At 39.1% G+C, this 8495-nt stretch overlaps 2 pseudogenes; both read left to right on the top strand.

Moving 5' to 3' along the window:
* Positions 1–1609: 1609 nt before the first annotated feature.
* LOC148039310 (18S ribosomal RNA) lies at positions 1610–2295 on the top strand (annotated as a pseudogene; the record flags this gene model as incomplete).
* Positions 2296–2788: 493 nt separating this feature from the next.
* Positions 2789–8232, top strand: LOC148039311 (25S ribosomal RNA; annotated as a pseudogene).
* The last annotated feature ends 263 nt before the right edge of the window (positions 8233–8495 follow it).

Below are 8495 nucleotides of genomic sequence, written 5' to 3' on the forward strand. Positions count from 1 at the left end.
TCAAGTTAGGGAGCTTTAGAATTGGTGTTGTCATTAAGCTATGCTTGAGTTGATCAAAACTCGATTGTTTGGTGGGCATCCACACTTTGGCAACTTACTTTTTTTAGTAGATTTGTGAGGGGTGCTACGATTAAGGCATAGTCCTTAATGAAGATTATGTACCAACTTGTTAATCCATGAAAACTACACACTTCTTTGATAGTGGTTGGTGGAGGCCACTCTTGGACATCCTTAACCTTTGTAGGGTCTACAGAGATTCCTTCTTCTGACACAATAAACCTTAGATATTTGATTTGCCTTTTGAGAAAGGCACACTTTTTCTTCTTAGCATAGAGCTTGTGTGTCCTCATGGTCTCAAGGACAATGTAAACTTGGGTTTCATGATCCTCCTCTTCCTTGGAATAAACCAAGCTGTCGCCAAAGAAGACAAGTACAAAATCATCGAGATATGGTCAAAAAATGTCATGCATTAGCCTATTAAATGTGGCAAGGGCATTAGTCAATCTAAAGGACATTACTATGAATTCAAAACCATATCCGGTATTGAATGCCATTTTAGGAATATCCTTATCCTTGATGTGAATTTGGTAGTATCCTGACCTCGAATAAATTTTGGAGAAGATTTTTTCTCCTTGCAATCAATCAGGTAATTTGTCTATCCTTGCGATAGGATATTTATTGTTGATGGTCACTTGGTTCAGGCCTCTATAATCGATGCAAAGGCAAAGTCTACCATGCTTCTTCTTTTGGAACAAGATTGGAGCCCCCCAAGGAGAAGTACTAGGATGTATGTACCCTTGGTGAAATGGCGTGATTGATGGTAGTGAAATGGTGTGAGTGCTACCATCAATCAAGGTTTTGAATTCTTATCTTGGTAATCCGATGGTGTTTGGATCACTGAAAATTAGCGATTCAGCCCCTTTTTATAGAGAGTGGCATGAATGGATACCCTCTCAATCTCAGCTTCCATGGATGGGTCTTCTTCTTCACTGATTCCCTTAGTGGTGATATTGGAAGTTTTTGCCCTTCCCATTGCTGCACAATCCCGGCCATGGGTAGCCCTAGCTTTGGCCACTAAATTTTCTTGACGGCAATCTCTGCCAAGTTTGGGACATCTCCTTTTGAAGTGCCTAGGTTCATTGTAGTGGAAACATCGCTGCCTTTGGTCACTTCTCTAAGTGGGGACAAAGTCACTAATTGCATTTTCCCTTGGCTTTTTTTGTTGGCCTTGACTCTCTCCTTACGCCCTTTTAAATTGAGCCTTCACCATTTATGAATTCTGGTTTTTGTGAGACTGGGGTCTATTGAGATATTTACAATCACACCTACTTTAGTCCCTTTGTGAGAAGCAGTGAGGGCTGAGGACCAGAATCCCATATGCACAGTAAGAGAAAGTACCACCACTCAATTCCTATAAAGCATTGTACTTGGATTTATGAAAGAAAAACTAATGTGAAAGAATTTGCCAAGGATGTTTTCATTAATCAAGAATGAAAGTTGGGGGCTCAATGATTAGATACCATCCTAGTCTCAACCATAAACAATGCTGACTAGGGATTGATGAATGTTATTTTGATGACTTTGCCATATCAAAGTTTTTGGGTTCTGAGGGGAGTATGATTTCAAGGCTAAAACTTAAAGGAATAGAAGGGCACTACCAAGAGTGAAGTTTGCGGCTTAATTTGACTCAACATGAGGAAACGTTCAAGGTCCAAACATAGTAAGGATTGACAAATTGAGGGCTCTTTCTTGATTCTATGGGTGGTGATGCATGGTCGTTCTTAGTTGATGGAGTGATTTGTCTCATTAATTCCATTAACAAATAAGGCCTCAACTTGCTAACTAGTTACACAAAGGATCCTCTTTGTGGCCAACTTCTTACAGGGACTATGGCCGTCTAGGCCATGGAAGTTTGAGGCAATAATAGGCTTGTGATGCCCTTACATATTTTGGGTTGTATGTGCACTACACTGACAAATTCAACCAGTTTACCACCTAGGCTGAGAGGTCTAGGTAATCTTTTCAAATTTCATTGTGATGGGGATATATCATTGCAATTATCGATCTTCAACAAGGAATTCCTAGTAAGCATGAATCATTAGCTTATGTTGACTATGTCTCCTTGCCCTTCGTACATACCGCCCGTTGCTCCTACCAATTGAATGGTCCGCTAGTTTTTGAATTGTAGTGATGCTGGTGGTTTGCCACCAATGGCATTGTGAGAAGTTCATTAATCCATATCATTTAGAGGAAGGAGAAGTCGTAACAAGGTTTTCGTAGGTGAACCTGCAGAAGGATCATTGACAGACATCTCTGAGAACAATGTGAACCACGAAATGTTTGTTGAGGGATCGCACTTGGAAACACAGTTCGCATTGTCTCTCCCCTCGTCGGAGTCAGGAAATAGTGGGGGAGGCCATGCTTTGAGGTCATCCCAAAGACCATGCGGGTGGGGGAGGAAGGAGGGACGCCTTTGACCTCTCTCCCTTGCTTAGGTGACCCCCCTCCGTCGTGCCAGTTGTTCGAGCATGTTTCCACCTTGATAAACCTTTTTCCCATCCCCACACATGGGGGTGGAAACTAGGAACTTAAGATACCTTATCTTGTTTGATATTCCTCCCCTCAGGAGAATTGAATAATAAAATGCAACAACTCTCAGCAACGGATATCTTGGCTCTTGCAATGACAAAGAATATAGTGAAATGTGATACATAGTGTGAATTGCTAAATTCCGTGAATCATCGAGTCTTTGAATGCAACTTGCCCCTGTGGCTCATCCAAGGGTATGCCTACTTTAGCATCCCTAGCATCCCCACATCCTACTTTAGCATATCACTAAGTGGAGGAAAAGAAACTAACTAGGATTTCCCTAGTAGTAGCAAGTGAATTAGAAAGAGCCTAGCTTGGAAATCGTTCATCTTTTTTGTGTGAATTGTAGTATGGAGAGGCATCCTTTTTGATGGACCAAGCCCAAGTCCCCCTAAAAAGGGGTGACAAAGAGGGTGAGAGCCTTGTCGAGCTCAGACCCTATCACTCCACGATGTGACATTGATGAGTTCGGCTATTTGGGAATGCAGCCCTGTGGGTGGTAAAATCTGTTCAAGGCTAAAATATGGGCAAGAGACATATAGTAAATGAGTATCGTGAGAGAAAAATGAAAAGAAATCTGAAAAGAGAGTTAAAAAGTGCTTGAAATTGCTAGGAGGGAAGCAAATGGAGGGTGTAGGTGCACCCCGGTTGGATGTGGAATGCTATGATTTTGGTCCACTACTCAACGCAAGGCGTTGGTCAGGGTGGACCAGCATAGCAAGACAAGAGTGGGCTTTAGATGACCTAATGGTGACATCGTATCAATCAAGGAACGAAGTGTGTGTCACTTGTGGCAGGCTCTGCACCTGCACGCTTGGCACGGTGTCGCTTTGGGCTTTCCATCTAACCTGTCTTGAAACATGGACCAAGTCTAACATGTATGTAAGTCAGTGGTGGTGGATGACAAACCCACGAAGACGCAAGGAATCTGACAAGTGGGATCCCCTTTATGGGATGCATCATTGACCAACCATGATCTTCTGTGACAGGTTTGAGTGGGAGCATACTTGCTAGGATCCATAAGATGGTGAACTATGCTTGAGCAAGGCAAGGCAAGAGAAAAATCTAATGGAGGCTCATAGCGATACTAATGTGCAAATCATTCGTCAGACTTGGGTATAGGTGCGAAAGACTAATCAAACCGTCTAGTAGTTAGTTCCCTTCGAAGTTTCCCTTAGGATAGTTAGAGCTCCTAGTAGTTTTATTAGGTAAAGTGAATGATTAGAGGCATCGAGGGTGAAACACCCGACCTATTCTCAAAATTTAAATAGGTAAGTGAGAGTGGATTTTAAAGACCGTTAAAGTGCAGGAAAGACGCGGAGAAGAGCAAATTTAAGGTGGGAATTGGACCTCGTTGTTGGAAGCAATAAAGACAGATCTTGCAATTTTTATGAGCCACGAAAGATAGGATTTCAAAGCAGTTTCAAAGAGCACTTTTGCAGATTTTTCATAATTTTTCAAGACACTAGATTGAGCCAAAGAAAGTGGCTAGCAGTGCAGGACCCCAAGTCGGACATGCAAAAATTTTCAGAGGTCAAACCACCGGACAGGCATTACGAAGGCCAAAAAAAGGGCCAAAGTTAAAAAATTTTGGGGCATGGGCATTGTTTAGGGGGCCTTGGGCCCTGAATTTTAAAATTAATCATGATTATGGGGGAGGGCATTGTTTCAAATCGGTGCAAGCTAGAACGTGCCGCCCCCCCTCCACAAGGCGATAATTTGTGTGAGAGGCATTGGGGAGGCTACAAACAACTAATGCCACAAATCCCAGCCATGATCTTCCTGATTTTTTCGCTCCCAATTGCTGCCTTTGCCTCATGAAATGGCTGTCTGATCAGAGAGAACAAAACCTAGTATTTCTCTCTCCTCCATCTCTCTCCTCCAAGAGGCACTTCACACATAGAAAATAAAGAAGAGAATGTGATGAAGGATGCTTGTCCTGGTGTGGACTAGATTGCTCCAAGATCAAAAGGAGGATGAGAGGCAATGTCTAGCAATGTCTAGGAACTGATGAGGGGTCCATTGGCTTCCGAAAACCATTTCATAAAAACACGCAACATGCAAATAGGCGGTATGCTTAATTTTTACAAAGAAAATTGCATTGTTTTGATATTTGTTGGCTTTAATGATGTGCTCATGGAAAGAAAATTTGTAAAAATTATATTTGAAGTATGTTTGAGGACTGTGTGTCAACTTGTGGCAAGCTTCATGCTTAGTTTTAGTCATTTGTATCTTACTAAAGATTTCTACTTTTTAGCCAACAAATCTTAACACAATCATTAAAAAATCATAGCTTCATGCCTAGTTTTGAAAGTTATCTTGCAAAAGTGTAGTTTTTCTCTAGTAAGCCTTAAGAGAATCACTAAGGAGAATTGAAGCAATAGCCAAATGGGGGAGAAAAAGAGCAAAGAATATATTGTGAACAAATGTTATGTTCCTTTCAAAATGTGAAAGTAATAAGTATAAAAAGGAGCAAAGAATATATTGTGAACAAATGTTATGTTCCTTTCAAAATGTGAAAGCAATAAGTATAAAAAGGAGCAAAATTTAGTAACAAGCACTAAATGAAAATCAAGTTGCACAAGACAAAGTAAGATCTCTACATGCACTGCAAATCTTATATAAAAAAGATAATTTTTGTAACCATTCTATTCCATATTTAGGCAAAAAGACCCATCAATATTTAAAAATTCAAGTAAAGACCACCAAAAAAGGACCCATCAATCTTAAAAACATGTCAATATTTTCCTTAGAACCAACAAAATCTTCCTATATATATATATTTAAATGTTAATTTTCATAAAACTTCACTAGGCACTCAGCACCTCTAGCTTTAGGCCAATGCTTCACACTAGTGTTACTAACAATTAAAGCATTTCACATCCTAAGACATGCTTCATGGGTAGTAGGGTTTACACATAGGGATCATATTTTGGTACTATGGTTTGTACACAACACCAAATTATTTAAAAACAAAACGATAGAGAGAGAGAGAGAGAGAGAGAGAGAGAGAGGGAGAGAGAGAGAGAGAGCTATATAACTAAATTTTATAAGAAAAATGAATAAGAAGATTGAGATATTCGATATCATAAAAATTAAAAACAAAACTTGATGAGAGTATCAAAGATACAGATCAAACAAGGGAAAATGATAATCATAGTTAAAAACTATTAAGAATCACTATCCAATAGAATTGACAAAACTAAACTATTAATTTCTTTTTAATTATGTTAAAGAGAGAGAAAAATGCAAAAATAGTTAACCCAATTTGCAACATATGGCATTTTATAAAAACACGCAACATGCAAATAAGTGGTATGCTCAAGTTTTATAAAGAAAATTGCATTGTTTTGATGTTTGTTGGCTTTAATGACATATGCATGGAAAGAAAATTTGTATGAATCATGTTTGAAATATGTTTGAGGGTTGTATATGATAAAATATAGAACCCGTAGTTATACATAGTCGTATTTAATAATTTAATCGAAATGCGTCATAAATGAAGAAAAATGAGGATTTCTTCTGTTTCGTGTTGGAAAATGGAATTCATATGGGATAAAAAATTGATAAAATCAGTGTTCAGTCAACATGATCAGTCAAGACACATAAATTTAAAAAAAGTACACTTTTATGAATAAATAAATGAAAAAAATAGGTAAATTTTAGTTTTTGTGCCTAAAAATTTAGGAAAAAATACATTTTTATGTTTGTGAATGTGTAACAAGACTAAAGTATGAGGATCAAGCCTTGTCTCTATGTTAGAATATGTTTTTATCGATTTTTATATGAGAAATTACATGAAAATGAACGTTACACCCACCCAACAAATGCAAAACCTAAACGGTAGGAGGGAAGAGGGTTTGTGAAAGTGGTTAGTTGTTGAAAATGATTTAAATTCTGATCTATTTCTCTATGCATAACATATAGGATGCAATATCATTTGAGTTAAGGAGACTAGTATCACGAGGAAACTCGGTGCTAGTCTCTAGCAACCTTGCACGTATGATCAGTTGGAAAATCATTGAAGGTTTGTTTTAGCACTTCACCTAGCTGGTTAAAATGCTTAAGAACAATGGTCATCCACACTTGCATTGAGCATAACATGGTATCAAATCTGGATACATTGCAATTGTTTTTCAAGCATTGACCTACCTGGAGTGTGTAAGAAAACCCAAGTTGTAGGAAAGATGAACGGTTTCTTAGCCTGGCAAGCTTGGTAAGGAAATATCAAAGCTCCTGGATCATTCAAAATATATAAGAGTGGAGATTGCTCGTATGTTCTTTATGTTAGAGCAATGCATCGAGGGGTCAATCCCCCAGGTGTAGGAGAGCTGTAGTGGGGCCATGACATTTAGCCAAAGGGGTGCCTCCTTTATGTTTGTATTATGTTGGTGTACCACACCAAGATATGTGGGATCTCCCTCTAAGGAGTAAGGAAGGGTAATCGTTGGAATACGTTACACTACAAATCGTTGGAATATGCTGGCTAGTGCCTATAGCCAGTGTCGGGCCCATTTTCGGTCTTGACAATAAGCGATCGAGGTTGCTTTGTTGAACCTTGGAATGAAATACGAGCTCCAAGTGGGCCATGTTTGGTAAGTAGAACAAGCAATGTGGAATGAATCAAAAGTTGACTTATGGTGTCGTGATGCACACTAATCTAGATCCCACAAAGGGTGTTGATTGATTGCATGATGATGGTCATGGAAGTCAAAATCCGCTAAGGAGTGTTTAACAACTCACTTCTCGAATCAACTAGCCTTGAAAATGGATGGTGCTAAAGCACGCGACCTGTACCTAGTCATTGGGGTGAGTACAAGGCCTCCATGAGTTGGAGGGCGTGGGGGTTGTGGTGTAGCTCTAAGCATGAACGTGAGTCGAATTTCCCCTATGGAACTGGTACAGACAAGGGGAATCCAACTATTTTATTAAAACAAAGAATTGCGATGGTCCTTGCAAATGTTGATGCAATGTAATTTCTGCCTGGTGCTCTAAACTTTAAAGTGAAAAAATTCAAATAGTGCGGGTAAATGGCGAGAGTAACTATGAATCTCTTAAGGTAGCCAAATGCCTCATCATCTAATTAGTGACATGCATGAATGGGTTAATGAGATTCCCAATGTCCCTATCTACTATCTAGCGAAACCATAGGCAAGGGAATGGACTTACAAGAATCAGTGCAAGGAAAGAAGACCTTGTGGAGCTGACTTTGTGAAATGACTCAAGAGGTCTAGAGAATAAGTGGGAGCCTTTGGTGCAAGTAAAATACCACTACCTTTAACTTTGTTTTACTTACTCCATGAGGTGGAGGCAGGGCTCCGCCCTTGCTTCTGGTCTTAAGGTGTGCTCGCATGCCAATCTAGGTAGAAGACATTGTCAAGTGGAGAGCTTGGCTAGGGTGGCACATCTATTAAAAGATAATGTAGGTGTCCTAAGATCATCTCAACAAGAACAAAAATATCATGTGGAACAAAAGGATAAAAGCTCATTTGATTTTGATTTTCAGGCCAAATAAAAACTATGAAAGCATGGCCTATCAATCCTTTAGTATTTTGGAATTTGAAGTTGGGAGGTGTCAAAAAAGTTACCACAGAGATAACTGACTTGTAAGTAGTAACTAATAATTAGAAACTGATTCACCGTTAATTTTAAATAGTTATAAATTAGAAATTAGTTTTTTTAATTAATTTATGATTCATTAATTATTAATTACTTCAAAAAAGTGTGTGTGTGTGTGTGTGTGTGTATATATATATATAGAGAGAGAGAGAGAGTAGAGTAGTTTATTATCATCCATGGAAGGCCAAATTATGACCCATGGGACCTTTCCACTTATACAATGATTCTCCTCCCCCTGTTAGGAAAGGGTAGCTACGCTGAAAGAACGATCTATGCAGCGTGGTTCT

This window comes from Lygodium microphyllum, chromosome 3 (genome assembly GCF_053477565.2).
Source record: "Lygodium microphyllum isolate KBCC chromosome 3, Lygodium_microphyllum_v1.1.10, whole genome shotgun sequence".
NCBI classification, from domain to species: domain Eukaryota; kingdom Viridiplantae; phylum Streptophyta; class Polypodiopsida; order Schizaeales; family Lygodiaceae; genus Lygodium; species Lygodium microphyllum.